The 18,486-nt window shown below is 36.5% G+C and overlaps 2 long non-coding RNA genes across 3 annotated transcripts in view; one reads left to right on the plus strand and one right to left on the minus strand.

The window, feature by feature from the left end:
• LOC105093859 (uncharacterized) overlaps positions 1–18,486 on the plus strand; it is a 324,842-nt gene that overhangs the window by 219,750 nt on the left and 86,606 nt on the right. The window lies entirely within an intron of this gene.
• LOC135321823 (uncharacterized) overlaps positions 1,490–18,486 on the minus strand; it is an 85,152-nt gene continuing 68,155 nt past the window's right edge. The window contains exon 3 of the long non-coding RNA XR_010381946.1: positions 1,490–1,602. This is a non-coding gene — a long non-coding RNA (uncharacterized LOC135321823). The remainder of the gene's footprint in view (positions 1,603–18,486) is intronic.

Below are 18,486 nucleotides of genomic sequence, written 5' to 3' on the forward strand. Positions count from 1 at the left end.
CAGTTTACTATGTGTCAATTTGTACTGTACAGCACAGTTTTTCAGTCATACATGAATATACATATATTCATTTTCATATTCTTTTTCACTGTGAGCTACTACAAGATCTTGAAGACATTTCCCTGTGCTATACACTATAAACTTGTTTATGTATTCTATATATACCTGTCAGTATCTAAAAATCTCTAACTCCTAGGCTATCCTTCCCTACCCCTCTCCCCACTGGCAACCACAAGTTTGTATTCTATGTCTATGAATCTGTTTCTGTTTTATATTTAAGCTAATTTGTCTTCTTATTTTTTTTTTAGATTCCACATATGAGTGATATCAAATGATATTTTTCCTTCTCTTTCTGGCTTACTTCTCTTAGAATGACATTCTCTAGGGACATCCATGTTCCTGCAAATGGCATTATGTTGTCATTTTATGGCTGAATAGTATTCCATTGTATAAATATACCACAACTTCTTTATCCAGTCATCTGTCAATGGACATTTAGGTTGTTTCCATGTCTTGGCTATTGTAAACAGTGCTGCTATGAACGTTGAGGTGTAGGTGTCTTTTTGAATTAGGGTTCCTTCTGGATATATGCCCAGGAGTGGGATTGCTGGCTTATATGTTAAGTCTATTTTTAGTCTTTTGAGGAATTCCCATACTGTTTTCCACAATGGCTGCACCAGACTGCATTCCCATCAGCAGTGTAGGAGGGTTCCCTTTTCTCCACACCCTCTCCAGCATTTATCATTTGTGGTGAGTCTCACAGGTCTTGATACTATAAGACTATAACTGTAGAACCTGCTGCTGACATAGTCTCTTTGGGCTCAGTTCCAAATCAATGAGAAAGAGACTGATGGACGCAATACAAGTCAAGTACTGATTCCAGCATTCAACAAATATTTACTGAGCACCTATTCTATCCTAGGCACTACTTAAGACCCTGAAACTCCACAGTAGACAAGACAACATTCATGTGCTTACATTTAGGGTGGGGTATAGCACAGACATAAAGAGTTAAATTTATAACAGAAGCTCGAATGATAAGTGTTATGAAGAAGAATAAAGATGGATAGGAAGTAGAGAATGAAAGGGAGATGCTATTTTAGAAAGCTGTTCTAACAAAACATCTCTGAGGAGGTGAAAGTTGAGCAGAGGTTCTAAGGAAGTGAGAGAGCCAGCCATTAGAATATGTGGGGGAAGATCATTCTAAGTGAAGGACCAGCAAGTACAGAAGCCGTGAGATGGACCCAGCAATAAGGCCCCTGAGGCTGAAGCATAATGAGCAAGAGGTCCAAGAGGGAAGTAGAACATAGCCATATAGACTTGGGGAGTCATTAGAGGGGTTTGAACTTTAAGCAGGAGAGTGCCATGACCCAACTTTTACTGTACAATAAAATTTGCCAATGTCACCTACCTAGTAAGTAGCAGACCCAGGATTGAAGCCGAAGGCTTAACCTGGCACTGGAGCCCAATATGGCCCTGGCACCCAAGCTCTTAACCACCACTGGACTCCCTCTCATGATGCAGGGTCTCGTAGTAAGGTTTTCATGAATATTTTCACAGTCTGAAGGTTCATCAGAGCTCCCAAATACATTGAAATTGTACCTTGAAGACAGTGATAGAAAACATAGCCGTTGGGACCATTTTTATACTCAAAAGATATATACATTTTTGCTATGACAACTCCATCTGTTTAATTCACCATTGGAAATTCTTGTTACAACTGCCAAATATTTGTAGTACTATTTAGAATAGGTTTTTCTCCATGCCCCACTACTCAGTCATCTTTACTCTATCTTCTATAAACAGCATGTAGATTATGTTTTTTAAGCAAGAAGGAAAAAAAGACACTTAATCAGAGTCAATAGCAAGATAGTGTTTGTGCTGGTAGCAACATTTCAGAAAGGATGCAATAAAATAATCTGCAAATGGTTGCCTTCTCTAAGGATACTCTGCTTTCAGGAATTTCTCTGTAGAGAACATTAAGAAAATTGGAACCTGATTTTTTTTTTTTGAACTTGAGTAGTTTTCAAAGTTGATGTCCTTTGTTAAAGAGTGAATGTGTTTACATAGTGCATGCTCAGCATAAAATTTCATAGTGTAAAAAAACAGAGTATACAAGAAACCAGTTCTTTTCTTAAAATTATAGGACAACCTTGATAGATCAATTCCAACTGACCAGAACCTTAATTTACTTAAATTGCTACCCTGTGCCTGTTTGTATGAGGAAGAATAAGATAATGTGGCAACAGCTTTATTATAAATAACCCCATTCCTAGGTGCCAAATAATGAGTGACAGGGTATCACATACACACAGATTCAGCCCATTCTATTTGTGGCAACAGGACTAAATGGTTAGAACTGATATTTAATTGGGTTCATTCACTCATTCATTCAACAAACATTGTTTGAGTGCCTACTATATTCCGGGCACTATCCTAAGCCCTGGAGAAACAACTCCATATAATAAAGTCTCTTCTTTCATGAAGCTTACATTCTCAGTGAGATAGACAAAAAGTAAATACATAAATATGTAATATATCAATTAGTGATAAGTGCTGTGAGGAATAAAGCAAAGCTGTGCAAGGGTGATAGAGTGAGGGGAGAATGTGGAGTGATTCTTTTATCAAGAGTGGTCATAGGCTGTCTGATAAGGTGACATTTAAGCGGAGATCTTGTCAAGACTATGACAGGATCAGAGAAAAGTTTGCTTTTAGTCACCATATTCTGCTAAGCCAAGGAAGAGGATGGGTCATTTCAGGAATCATATCAACAAGATTTTTAAAGAAAACATTAACCCTCAGGTAATTAGAAAATCCAGTTCATGAGAATTCTTCCTAACCCTGTTTCCTAGGCATTGCAGTCCTAGGACAGCAACAATATATACATTTAACCATTATTAATAATCTGTTTAGAGATACATGCTATGGTAGAAAAGGGACAATTTTCAAAATCATTGAAGAGAGAGGACTGTGTTCTATTTAGAATCTCAGCTCCATCTCTTAGTGGTTTTGAGTCAATTGGTTACCCTACCCAGGTTTCATGTTACCCAAAAAAATGGTAATAAGACCTACCCTTTGGATTGGCTATGAGTATTAAATCAGATGTTGTATGTAACATCTGGGCACCTAGGAAGTACCTAAGAATATGTTAATCTTAATCATCCAAGGTCTCTAGAGAATTACTAATTCATGAAGAGTGTCATAGAACAATGCAATAAACCTAAAATTTTATTTCATCTCCCAGAAACAGAGTTGCACGTTTTAGGATGTCCAGGAAACCAGTGGTTTAAATGCAGTTAAGATTTATTGAAATGATTATTCTACTACATTGTCAATGTCAGCCTCCCATCTGGACTGCTTGTTTAAAGTCTTTTATTCCAGCTAAGTATCAGGTCAGTAGACAATAATGAGAATGAGTACCATGTCTGAATATGGACAAATGGCCTGGTCGTGTGGAAGCCATCATGTGACATGAGGCACAAAGCATTAGATTGAAAAGACAATCAAAAATGGTAGGGCAGAAAAACAGAAAGAAAGTCCTGTGTCTTTGATGGCATCAGTGAGCAGCTACACCAGGACCAGCAATCACCTCCCTCTTGTCTTCTTACTAATTAGATATTACATGTCTGTATTGTTTAAGCTATTTTTTACTTGGACTAAATATATTCAATTTCATACTGAAGTTGAAACACATCTTTCTTTGAGCTTCCTAAGATACACCCTGGGTTATGGTGAAAAACATATTCAGATCATATCCCCACATTAAATGCAAAATTAGATTTCATATGGTTGTTTCTTGTATCACATTTTAATATATGCTGAGGGTATAATACCAAATCCTAAGTCAGTTAAAATAGTTATGTAAGAGATAAAGGACCATGGGGCCTTAGTAACTTTTTTTGCTGTTGAGCTGTGAAGTCATATAAATAATAAATAGTATTTTTCATTTCTTTTTTTAAGGAAATTTGATCTATCTAGGTTGCCATACCATCAGTGGAGGATAAAATATAGATTCCTTATTATATAATTTAAAGTTTCATAATAGAAAAATTTACTATAGAAACTTTCTAAAATGCGATAGAAGAAAGAGATTTTAGGGTCTGAATTTATTTGCTTTACCAGTCTTCTTCTATTCCATTAATTAAATCATTGCTTAACTCTGTCTTTTTCTTGGTTAGATGAAGTTTGGATGGAGAAGGTCATTTAATTGGGTCTTAGTCTATCAGACAAAACCAGCTGGCTTACTGCTGAATTAGAGAGAAAGGAAATACTGACTCAACCCATTTGAGCAGAGAGAAGCGTAGGCAGGGAGGGTCAACCTTACACATCTTTTATTGCAGAATAGTTTCAAATCTCTTGAGACTGGCTGAGTGGGAGAGAATGGATTATGCTTCTGAAGTAGAAGCTATCTAGGAGGACAGGAAAACAACACTTTGGTGTTGGAAAAGGAATGAGAGTTTGCCTTCTACCCAGGCCACCATTTGACCATTCTGTTCAGCAGTTGGAGGTTTCTGAGCCCTAACAATCCGTAATCATTAATATAAAACTGGAATTAATCTTAGCCTTGGCATTTTGTCTTGAGAACAGAATTGGCCCTGTGATCTATAAGTGACTCACTGAGGGAAATACTTGGGCATGCTGCACAATATGAGGGCAATATTTTAACAACAGACAAACATGTATTACATGGGGAAAAATCATAAATGAAAGGAAAATAAATAAAGGAGTCAAGAAACCAGAGGGAGGCTCACAGCAAGAGGCAGATACCATTACCCTGGAAGTGAAACGCCAGCACTTTGGAAACAAAACATATGTGCTAGAATCATTAATGAACTTGAAATGAGGCTTAAGAAATACCCACACCAGTTTACCTTCACTTCCTTTTGTGCTTGTTGCATGCCAAATAGTTGAATATAAAGTGTCCTAATGGTTGTAAGAGCATTTTACAAATTAAACACTCTGAAAATATAAGCCATTAACATCATTATTAAGGAAGAGGAGACCACCATGTTACTTGGATTATGATGTTTAGTAGCCAAATAGTTTTCCCAGAAGGAAGCAATGAAACTCTAAACAAAATTAAAAAAAACAAAAATGTCAGTGTTTGGTCTTGAACTGGGTTATAGCTTGCTACCAGTAAGAATCTCTTTTAAACATCAAGAGTGTTAGAATTGTGGTCACCAGGAATGAGAATGTTTATATTTTTCTGCACTATTTCAAAGGAGCAGAAAGAATCTGAGCCATGGTCCATAGCGCCTAGGCCAAGGTTGGCAAATAAGCAAAGTATTTCCTTTCTCCCTTCCATGCTCATGGAAGACACTGATAACTGATCTTGTCACTCTGCTAATCTCATCAGCATCCTTAGAATTCTTATCCACATAGCCTTCTAGGAAGCGACTATCAACTAATCAGTACACTGAGCTGAAACCCTAATTGTTGTTTTGGCCCTAGGTGGTTTAGAGTGCTATTTTACTTCATCACCCAGTCTGGTGGAGTAGCTCCAACTCTGTGGAGCACATCAAAAGGAGATATCCATTTAAAGAATAACAATTATGTCAGTGATAACAAACATCAAGAGGAACAATAATGATAATAATAATATCTGCCATTTAGTTACTGTGCTCCAGGAGCTGGTTGAAGTGCTTTCCATACTATTATTACCTCTATCTTACAGATGAGAAAACTGAGACAGTTAGTTAATAACTTGTCAAGACTCATGGGATTTAAACCCAGTTCTCTTTGACTCCAGCGCCCCCACTGTTAACTACATCATGAACAGAACTTGAGGTAAAACCAGAGGCATTATAACAAGAGTTATTAGCTGCATCCATATTAGAGCCTCCTGTGAAGTGGAGGAGTTCTCCCCCTCCTTTTCTCTAAGGAAGTTGGTGGCTCTGGCTACATCCTGAGAAGCTGACATTTGCTGGAAGTTTACTGTTACTCTAGACAGCACAGAGAGAAATCCAGTCATCTCAGATTTCAAAGTATTTATTTAAACTCAGCAAAGTTCACGCAGTTTATACAAAAAGATTTTTGCAGGAAATGAAGATGTCACTTCTCTGTTTTCTCTGTTTCTCATGTACAGTCATCCTCACTACCCGACCCTAGGGCATGGCCAATTATCACAAAGGCAGGGCGTGTACAGATCTCAGCCAGTGCAGAAGGGTCTTCAAATGCAGTGGGGAAAGCCAATCCGACTTTCTGGAGTTTCAAGAGCTATTTTAGTAAAGCATTCTCATAGAAAATGAGAATTTTATACAGATACTGGGTAATAGTCCAGTCTTGTTCACATCCGGAACACGGCTCAAGTTTGGTCTTTCCGGAAGCATCATTATGGACATGGGAACATGGCCAGGGGAAAAAACCCACGAAGTTTTACAATTTTCCAAGTCTTGCTATGTCAAATAAAGGCAAAATTAAGACAACCAACTTCAAAGTGATGATACATTTCACTTTATCACTAAAACCCAACATCTTTAGGATTTCCTGCTGTTCAGCAAAAATTACTCAAAGTGTGATAACAAGATAGTTCACAGAGAATAACTGATTATTGAATATATTCTCTTACTGCTGAATTTTAGAAGGACCAGGTAAATTTCTTCTGATGGAGTGGGCAAATTGTTTTTAGTAACTTCTGTTCTTATTTGTGCTCTTCTCGTAGCTGTATATTCCCCCATCTCTGCCCTGTACTCTTACCCCACCCCCGACCCCCACCCTATGTATTCTTTGCTGCCTCTAATCCTTTTTTCTATCTCTCCTTTAAAGTTCTCATCAAAATTTGTCTTCCCTGAGTCCCTTCCCCCGCTTTAGGTCCTATCCTTTGCTAAAGGACCAACAGATTAAATCTAGCCAAAATATTGGTCCAGATTTAATAACCTTGATATTTCTAGCAGCATGTTAGGGCTGGTGGGGAAATAAATTGGAGTAGGGAGAAAGGGCTTTCTGATTCTCACTTAAAAATCAAACTGTTTAGGCAGGCAGCCCTCTGACTATGAATAGGGGCAGATCCCATGCTGAGTTGAGGTGGATTGAGGTCTTCTAAGCTATCCCTTTCTCGCACTGAATTTCTTAGACACAAATGAGAAAAGAGATAAAAGATTCCCTGCCTACACCCTAAGCACACGCTGAGCTACACCCCCCAAACATCCTACACCTCCAACTGGAAATGATGCACACAGCTAACAAGCTAGAGGCAAAGATTGCTACCAAACCCCCAACAACCCCAAGTAGAGAGCGGCTTCTATGTGTCTATGGCTGCAGTGTGGAAAGCAGCAGTCCCCATCTGTGACTGAAGTGGCAGTTGAGCCATTGAGAGGAACAATTACCAGGCCCTGCTGACGTCAATACTTGGAAAAGAGCTTTGCCTGTTTTAAAAAGCTGCTGTCCATTGTATTCAGCAACATCACTTAAAGTAATCGAGGTGATCTATATGTATAATAATAGCCAGAGTGCTTGTAATTTCTGCTCCTGCTTCCCAAGTGCGTGAATGCAGTGAGCTAACCAGAGTTGCTATGCTCAGAAAAATTATTACAGGAGTTTTTCTCTGCTCCTCTTCCTCTCTACTTGTTGTTTCTAATCTTGACTACTATTTCTTGTCTACATATATATGTGTATGTACCTATGTATGTGTGTGTGTATATATATATTCTTTATCGAGGTTTTATATATATATATATTTATATATTTAAAATATTCATGGACATCTACTCAGGAAGTGATCAGTATGCAACAAAAATGAGAAAGAAGTGGAGGGGGTTGGGGTTTAGAGTAGAAGGAAGACTGTTTGGTATCAAATAGACCTACATCCTATTCTCTTCATTCATTTCTATAACCAAATATGAACCGCAGGGACTTGCATTCTTTTGGAAATACTAACATACTGGCTAAGGGATGTATTTGTCATGTACTGTTTTAAACTCTTCACAGCACAGATTATTATTTCTGTTACCAGTGGAGAAACCAAATCTTCGGGTGGTTAATAGCTGTTGTTTCTTCAGCATTTACTACGTGCCAGGTGATGTATCGGTAGGTTCTGCTATAAATCTCATTTTACAGGTGAGGAAACAGATTCCAAACTAAGGGTGGAGCCAGGATTCAAATGCAGGCATGTTGAGTCCATGTCCAATGCTCTTAAGCACTAAGCATAGGTACTTTGTAGTGCAGTGCTGTAAAACCTCTTCTGCCACCCTACCTTCAAATCCCGTTGTCTTGTATTAAATCTGTGCCCTTTTGTCAAGTTACTCTCTCAATCACTCTCTTCCAAAAAAATTTTTACACTCATGTGTTACTGTTTCAGTTCTGCCTGCTGTGTGTGTTTCATTATTTTCCTTTTTATGAGCATTATTTCTTTATTTATATCTGAAATGCCAGGTATAAATTTTTTGTCCTGTTTTCTCTATTTGTTAAATCAGCATCCAATAAAATTAACTTTTCTGATGTACAGTTCTATGCATTTTAACACACTTAAAGATTCATATAACCTTCACCACAAACAGGTTGGAGAATATGTCCACCACCATCAAAATTCCCTTTTTAGTCACAGCCTCCTCCTAACCCTGTCCCCTAGCTAGCATTGATCTTTTCCCCATCATCTTTGTTTTGTCTTTTCTAGAATGTGGTATAATAGGAACCATACCGTAGTTAGCCTTTTGAGACTGGCTTCTTTGGCTTAGCATAATGCTTTTAATATTCACCCATGTTGCCACATATATGACTACTTCATTCCTTTTTATTACTGGCTAGTATTTCATTACACCACAATTTGTTTGTCCATTGACATGCCGAAGGACATTTTGGTGGTTTCCAGCTTTTTGCAAGTATGAATAGAGCTGCTTATATAAAAATTCATGTACAGATTTTTATATGAACAATTTTCTTTTCTCTAGGAGTACAACTGCTGGGTCATAAAGTTAAGAGTATGTTTAACATTGTAAGAAATTACCAAGCTGTTTTTCCTAGTGGTTGTATCATTTTTTCATTCCCACCAGCAATATATGACAGTGCCTGGCATTGTCAATTTTTAAAATTTTAATTATTCTAACAGGTGTGGTGGTATATCATTATGGTTTTCATTTCCATTTCATAATAGTTAATGGTGTTGGGCATCTTTCCCTGTTCCTAAATGCCATCTATATATTATCTTTGGTGAAGTTAGTTCAAGTCCTTTGCACATTTTTAATTGGGTAGTTTATTTTCCTACTGTTGAGTTTTGAGAGTTGTTTAAATATTCTGGATACAGGTTCTTTGTCATGTATGTGACTTGCAAATATTTCTCCCAGCATATATATGCTTGGCTTTTCATTCTCTTAACAGTGTGATTTACAGAGCAAAATTTTTAAAGTTGATGAAGTCTGGCTTATCCTTTTTTTTCCTTTTTATGGATCATGCTTTTTGTCATATCAAAGATATGATCAAGAATGCTTTGCCCAACCCCAGATCACAAATTTTCTTCTATATTTTCTTTTAAAACTTTTATAGTTTTATATTTTACACTTAACCTTATCTATCATTCATTTTGGATGTTTATATTGTGCTGTAAATTTTATGTCAAGTTTCTTTTTTTTTTTTGGCTTAGGGGAGTCCAGATATTCTATCACCATTTGTTGAGAAGACTGTCTTTTCTCTATTGCATTTTCACTTTGGTCAAATATCAATTGACCATCACTGTGTGCATCTTTTTCTGAACTCTCTGTTCTGTTCCACTGATTTGTATGTTTATCCCTTCAGCCATACTACACAGCTTAATTACTGTAGCTTTATAGTAACTCTTAAAAATGGGATGTATTAGTCCTCCAACTTTGTTTTTCTTTTTCAAAATTGTTTTGGCTAATCTAGTTCCTTCCCCTTTCCATATAAATGTTAGAATCATCTTTTCTATGTTTACCTGAAAAAAATCCAGCTGGAATTGCATTAAATCTATAGATCAGTTTGGGAAGAATTAGCAACTTAGCTCTATTGAAGTCTTCCAGTCCATCAAGAACAATACAAGAAGTTCAAGAGAACACAGTATGTCTCTCTCGTTTATTTAGGTCTTTGATTTCTTTCATCAGCATTTTGTAGATTTAAGCCTGCACATGATTTTTAGATTTTATACCTAGGTATTTTATTTTTTTGAACTATGGAAATTGTATTGTTTTGTTTATATCTGTTTCAATTTGTTCGTTGTTGGTATATATAAATATGATTGATGTTTGTGTGTTGACTTTCTATCCTGCAGTCTTGCTAAACTCAGTTGTAGAAACTTTCAAATAGATTCCATGGGATTTTCTATATAGATAATTTTCTACGTAGACAATGTCATCTGTGACTATAGATGTTTTAGGAAAGGATGTTTTACTTCTTCCTGTCCAAACTGTATGTCTTTTATTTATTTTTCTTTTTTGTTTTGCATTGTCTGGAACCTCTAGTACCATGACGAATAGGATTGATGAGAGTAGAATCCCTGGTTTGTTCCCAGTTTGGAGGGATAGGATTTATTTCCTCACCATCAAGTGTACTATTTTCTTTAGGATTTTTGTAGATGCCCTTAATTAGACTAAGGAAGTTTTCTTCAATTTATAGTTTGTGACTGTTTTTATCATGAACTGATGTTTAGCTTTGAGAAGTGTTTTTCTGCATCAACTACGATTATGTTACTTTTTTCTTTGATCTATTACAGTGATTATTTTATTTAAATTTTTAAAAATTATAGTAAAACAGATATAATACAAAATTTACCATTTTAACCATTTTTAAGTGTCATTAGGTATATTCACATTGTTCAACATCATTAGGTGCATTCACATTGTTGTACAACCAACACAACCATCAATCTCAATAATTTTTTCATCTTTGCAGCACATTTATTTTTATACTCCCAGTTTACCAACCCTTCCTGTCCCCCAGAGCTTCAATCCATTTACCCTTTCTCACCATCTATCACCTAGTTTGTATTAGATATCTATTGCTATGTGACAAGCCACTTATTGAATGCACAACTCTGGTCGGTGATTCTTCTGCTCTAGGCTGGACTCAGATGATAAAAGCTAGGCTTGCTGCTGAGTTTGCAGTCAGTTGATCAGTTGATTGGGGCTTGGCTGGTCTTGGATGACCTCATTCACATCTAATAGGATGGCTGTTGGTCTAGTGATTTTTCATTCAATCAATAGAATACTCAAAGCTTACTAATATGATGATGGCATGATCCTGAGAACATCAAGAGGTCAAGTTCCAATGCTTAAATGCTTTTCAAGCCTCTATTTTTATCACATTTCTAATACCCCATTAACTAAAGCAAGCCACATGGCCAAAATCAGTGTAGGAGACTACTTTACCCCCAAGCTTTATTGAGGTATAATTGACAAAGAAAATTGTTTATACTTAAGATGCACAATGTGATGATTTAATATATGCATACATTGTGAAATGACTGCCACAATCAAGTTAATACATCCATCACCTTACATAGTTACCATTTTTGTGTATGTGTTAAGAACACTTTGCATCTGCTTTCTTAGCAAATTTCAAGTACATTATACAGTATTATTAACTATAGTTACCATGCTATACATTAGATCCCCAGAACTCATTCATCTCATAACTAAAAGTCTGTACTCTTTGACCAACATATACTCGTCTTCTCCACATGTCTCCCTCCCCCCCACACCACTCTACTCTCAGTTACTATGAGTTCAACATTTTTAGGTTCCACATGTAGATGATACAAGAAAGTATTTGTCTTTCTCTTCCTTCTTTCATCTAGTATAATGCCCTCCAGATCCATCCATGTTGTCACTAATGGCAGATTTCCTTCTTTTTTTATAGCTGAATAATATTCCATCATATATATGTATGCCACAATTTCTTTATCCATTAATCCATTGGTGGACACTTAGGTTGTTTTTATATTTTGTCCTTTGTGCATAATGTTGCAGTGAACATGGGAGTGCAAATATCTCTTGCAAGATACTGATTTTGTTTCCTTTCTATATATACCTAGAAGTAGGATCTCTAAATCATAAGGTAGTTGTTCTTTAAATTTTTTTGAGTAACCTCCATACTGTTTTCCACAGTGGCTGTACCAATTTACATTCCCCCCAACAGTGCACAAGGCTTCCCCTTTTTCCACATCCTCACCAACATTTGTTACCTTTTTTCTTTGGTAATAAATAAATCTCATTCTAACAGATGTGAAGTGATATGTAATTGTGGTTTTTTAAATATATATTTTTATTAAAGTGTAGTCAGTTTACAATGTTGTGTCAGTTTCTGGTAAATAGCATAATGCTTCAATTATACATGAACATACATATATTCATTTTCATATTCTTTTTCACCATAAGTTACCACAAGATATTGAATATAGTTCTGTGTGCTATACAGTATGAACTTGTTGTTTATATATTTTTTATATATATTAGTTAGTATCTGCAAATCTCGAACTCCCAATGTATCCCATCCCACCCACTTCCCTGCCCCTGGTAACCATAAGTTTGTTTTCTATGTCTGTGAGTCTGTTTCTGTTTTGCAAATAAGTTCGTTTTTTTTTTAATTCCACATATAAGTGATAGCATATGGTATTTTTCTTTCTCTTTCTGACTTATTTCACTTAGAATGACAATCTCCAGGTCCATCCATGTTGCTGAAAATGGCATTATTTTATTCTTTTTCATGGCTGATTAGTATTCCATTGTATAAATATACCACAGCTTCTTTATCCAGTCATCTGTTGATGGACATTTAGGTTGTTTCCATGTCTTGGCTATCGTGGTTTTGATTAGCATTTCCCAAATGACTAATGGTGCTGAGCATTTTTTCATGTACCTGTTGGCCAATTTGTATGTCTTCTTTGTAAAAATGTTTATCAGGTCATTTTCCCATTTTCAGATCAAATTATTATTATTTTTTGTGCATATGCATGCTGTTGCATTGTATGAGTTCCTTATATATTTTAAATATTAACCATTTATCGGGTATATGGTTTACATATATTTTCTTCCAATTCTTATAATTATTTTCTGTAAGTTGTGTTTTTATTTTGTTGATTCTTTTTTCTTTTGCTGTGCAGAAGCTTTTTAGTTTGATATAGTTCCATTTACTTATTTTTGCTTTTGTTGCTTGTGCTTTTGGTGTCATATCCAAAAAATCATTGCCAAAACCAATGTCAAGAATATTTTCCCCTATATTCTTTTCTGAGAGTTTTTTGGATTCAGGTCTTACATTTAAGTCTTTAATCTATTTTCAGTTAATTTTTGTGAGAGGTATAAGATAAGAGTCCAATTTCATTCTTTTGTAGGTGAATATCCAGTTTCCAAACACTATTGAAGAGACTGTTGGGTATTCTTGGCTCCCTTATCATATACTAGTTAACTGTATATGGGTGAGTTTGTTTCTGGAATCTTGATTGTGTCCATTGGCCACAACCATGCCATCTCTGGACCCACTGCTATCTCTAAACTGAAGCCACCCCACATTCAGTGCTCCACAAGACGTACCATTTTAAAGTAACTCTAATTGTTAGAAATTTCTACTTTAGACTGACAAAAAATTCTCCTCCTCGTAACTGCCATCCATGGGTTACAGTCCTGTTATTTGAAGGCACGTGAGTAGTTTTTTATTGATTCTGAACTGGGAAGAATATTAAACTGGATGACCTCTACAGTCTTTTAACTCTTATGATTCAAGTCTGATTCTTACCCAGGACATTAATACCAGTCTTGTAGGTTTTCTGTGAGGACTGGAGATAATATTCGTAAGATATTCAGCATTCCAAGGAGCTTCATAAACGGTGATAATGATAATGATGAAGATGATGACAAAAGCTGTGACACAGTTTCATGGATCTGGAGACAGCTTTCTCATCTTTTGCAGAGGCTTTTAATCACCAGGCTCCCCATATCCCCATATCCCCATATCCCAGTGCCTTCAAATGGCCATGACATGAAATTGTGTCAGGTACTCCACCCTCCTATCCTTTAAATATGCTCCAGCTTGATAATATTCCTCAAAGTGTGATAACAGAAAACTGACTCTAGACCTTATTGTGAAATCACTTCATTGACTTACTTGCTTTTGCAATACCCAGTTAGGATAAGACTAGTTATAGTGGAGTGAGTAGATTAGAGGATATTGAGTAAAAGGATAGGGCTGCATGATCTATAGTAAAGGGGACTTACCGGACTTGGGGCTATCTAAGGCAAGAGGAAGGCAATCATGATTTGTACCAGGAAGGAATAGAAAATATGAATATCCAAATGGTCAAAGAAGTACAGAATGAGTAAGTGGTAGGGATTCAAAGACAAAGTTCAACTTGCTTCACAGTTTTGTCCCTAGCATAAGACTTTGGCCTATATAAGCATTTCAACTAGAAGTATCAGAGCCACAGAACTTGCAAAATTTACTGGCAACAAAAAAGAGAGATTGAATCTTGCAATGGGAACATCTGTTTTCATAGATTTTCACTTGTCTAAAACAAGTTTAAAAGAACTTGGCTCACAACTTAAACTACCTGTAACATACTGTTCTGATTGGTCTGGCCACCCCTTCTTTTGACAACCAAGAATTCTTCCATTTTCCCACTTGAATTCATTATGCACTTGAACACAGTCATTGACTCCAGTCATACTCCAGTCATACTTGAGACAGTACCTGACTGTCTCAAATATTCTTTAGTTAATCTTCCTATTATGAATTATTAATCGTGAAATACTGGCTTTTACCACATTTAATATGACCACTTGACAGTGTCAAGTATATCAAACCTTTTATATAAAGTCATAAATTGGATTTACTTTTGATTATGAACACTATGCAATAATATCCATTGGAGGCAACCCCAAATTCTGATTAACGAGCTTGCATCAAGTTAACAGGTATGGCCTTGCACCTATAGACTATCCTTGATCAGATATTCCCTTCCTTCAAATCAGGTGAGGAGAAAAATACCTAACCACCTTTTTGTTCAGTTTGGTTCCCTGCCCTTTTTACAGACAGTAGTAATAATTTGTGATTAGCTAAATCAACAGCTATGATGAAAATTATTTAAAAATACCCATTATGCTTACAACAATGCACTAATCTAAAAATATCATAAATTACCTCAACAAGAGCAGCCACAATGAAATAAAATGAACAGACTAAATTTGACTGAAATAAGGTTAACAGGGTTTACTTGTGATGGGAAAGAGGCATTTGAGGCCTGGGAGTGAAATGTTTTCAAGTCATTGGCCAAAAAAGTTAACAGTTATTAAAATGAACCTGACAGTTTGTTTCATGCAATGCTCTGGCTAGCTACACTAGATATTCTAATCACCAAATATACATCAGGACAAAGAATAAAAATTAATATCTAGACATAGAGATTTAAGAGTAATCAGTTCTGTAATTTGAATAAATAATGTTCCAGTGATACCAAAAGCATTTCAGTGCAAAGTAGATCCCAAGGCAACTAAAATCCTAAATTTAAGACTGAGGCTATTTCTCAGCATCTTTCACATTCTGCCCCAATTCTAAAGGGCTGTGATAGCAATAGAAAAAAAAGTGATTGAGCTTCAAATATGTGTGGGGCCCTGTGCTAAATGCTATAGGGAATCCAAGAAATTTATAATTAAAGGAAATTAGAAAATTCTGTGTGGCTGGATCAGTGATGAACCTTAACATATCATCTGTGCTGCGTGAGTACAGGAAAAAAACAAAATCACTGGCCAAGCATAGGTCAGCAGTTACCAGACAGGTCAATCTAAGCCATGGTGCACCCAGGAAACAAGGTCAGGGTAAACTTGGGGTATGAGTCAGACTATCATTCATTACTTTATTTACCGAACACTAATTTCTGGACTGAATTATATCCCACCCCAAATTTTTATGTTGAAAACCTAACCCCTAATGTGGTGGTACTTGGAGATAAATCCTCTGAGATGTAATTAGGTTTAAATGAGGTCATGAGGGTGGGCCTTTGTAAAGGGATATAAGAGATCAGAGGGCTTGCTCTTTCTCTGTCTGTGAGCACACAGCGAGATGGCAGTCACCTACAAGCCAATAGAAGAGGCCTCAGAGTGAAACCTAACTTGCTGGCACCTTGATTTTAGACTTCCCAGCTTGTAGAACTGTGAGAAGTACATTTCTGTTGTTTAAGCCAATCAGTCTATGATAGTCCATTATGGCAGCCCGAGCTGACTGAGACACTGATTAAGTACCTACCCTCTCCCAACACTGTGCTCAGCATCAGGGGGACAAAGACAAGTAGAACACAGTCTCTGCTCTTCAAAGCTGTGGAGGCTGGGAAGAAAAACTGATGGCCGTGTGCTAACTACTGTAACAGAGGGGACTCCAAGCAGAACTTCGAACTGCCAAGATAGGCCAGAGAAGCCTTCCTAAAAAAGGAGACATAGGCCAGGGAAGCCTTCCTGAAAAAGGAGACAATTAAGTAGGATACTGGAGAATGAATGGGAGTCTGCCTGGTGTCAGGGAGTCTGAGTGAAGTAAAAGCCTTCAGGCAAAGGGAACAACCTGTGCAAGAGAGCAGCAGGGCCAGAGGGAAACGGCGAGAACTGGATCTCATTGCTTCTAGGCCACACAATTTTTCACATTTTAATATCTCAGAAGTTGCAGTATATCTTAAAGTACTGACAAGTAATGGTTTAGTTGACAGTATACCCCCGCCCACTAATTGTAGAACCTGTGAACCAAATAATTTTTTTTAATTGAAGTACAGTCAGTTACAGTGTGTCAATTTCTGGTGTACAGGATAGTGTCCCAGTCATGCATATACATATATATATTCATTTTCTTATTCTTTTTCATTAAAGATTATTACAAGATACCGAATATAGTTCCCTGTGCCATACAGAAGAAACTTATTCTTTTAATCTACTTTTATATATGGTGGCTAACGTTTGCAAATCTCAAACTCCCAAATTTATCCCTTCCCACCCCCTTCCCCCAGTAACCATAAGATTGTTTACTATGTTTACAAGTCTGTTTCTGTTTTGTAGATGAATTCATAGTGTCTTCTTTTTCTTTCTTTCTTTCTTTCTTTCTTTCTTTCTTTCTTTCTTTCTTTCTTTCTTTTCTTTTCTTTTCTTTTCTTTTCTTTTCTTTTCGATTCCCCATATGAGTGATGTCATATGGTATTTTTCTTCCTCTTTCTGGCTTACTTCACTTAGAATGACATTCTCCAGTTTCACCCATGTTACTGCAAATGGCATTATTTTATTCTTTTTTATGGCTGAGTAGTATTCTGTCATATAAATATACCACAACTTCTTTATCCAGTCATCTGTTGATGAACATTTAGGTTGTTTCCATGTCTTAGCCATTCTATATAGTTCTGCGGTGAACATTGGGGTACAGGTGTCTTTTTGAATTAAGGTTCCCTCTGGATATATGTCCAGGAGTGGGACTGCTGGACCATATGGTAAGCCTATTTTTGGTTCTTTGAGGAATCTCCATACTGTTTTCCATAATGGCTGCAGCAAACTACATTCCCACCAACAGTGCAGGAGATTTCCCTTTTCTCCACACCCTCTCCAACATTTATTATTTGTGGACTTCTGAATGATGGCCATTCTGATTGGTGTGAGGTGATACCTCATTGTAGTTTTGATTTGCATTTCTCTGATAATTAGCGATGCTGAGCATTTTTTCATATGCCTGTTGGCCATTCGTATGTCTTCATTGGAGAATTGCTTATTTAGGTCTTCTGTCCATTTTTGGATTGGGTTTTTTATTATTAAATTGTGTGAGCTTTTTATATATTCTGGAAATTAAGCTTTTGTCTATTGCATCACTTGCAAGTATTTTCTCCCATTCCATAGGTTGTTGTTTTGTTTTTCTTATGGTTTCCTGTGCTGTGCAAAAGCTTATAAGTTTAATTAGGTCCCATTTGTTTATTTTTGCTTGTATTTCTATTGCTTGGGTAGACTGCCCTAGGAGAATATTGCTAAGATTTACGTCAGAGAATGTTTTGCCTGTGTTTTCTTCTAGGAGATTTATCATGTCTTGTCTTACATTTAAGTCTTTAAGCCATTTTGACTTTATTTTTGTGTATGGTGTGAGGGAGTGTCCTAACTTCATTGATTTACATGCTGCTATCCAGTTTTCCCAACACCACTTGCTGAAGAGACTATCTTTTCTCCATCATATATTCTAGCCTCCTTTGTTGAAGATTAATTGACCATAGGTCTAGGGGTTTATTTCTGGGCTCTCTATTTTGTTCCATTAATCTATGTCTGTTTTTATGCCAGTACCACAGTGTTTTGATTATTGTAGCTCTGTAGTATTGTCTGAAATCTGAGAGGGTTATTCCTCCAGCTTTGTTCTTTTTCTTCAATATTGCTTGGGCAATTCTTGGTCTTTTGTGGTTCCGTATAAATTTTAGCATTATTTGTTCTAGTTCTGTGAAAAATGTCCTGGGTAATTTGATAGGGATTGCATTAAATCTGTAGATTGTCTTGGGTAGTATGGCCATTTTAACAATATTGAGTCTTCCAATCCTAGAGCATCCTCATT

The sequence above is a fragment of the Camelus dromedarius genome, chromosome 8 (assembly GCF_036321535.1).
Source record: "Camelus dromedarius isolate mCamDro1 chromosome 8, mCamDro1.pat, whole genome shotgun sequence".
NCBI classification, from domain to species: Eukaryota; Metazoa; Chordata; class Mammalia; order Artiodactyla; family Camelidae; genus Camelus; species Camelus dromedarius.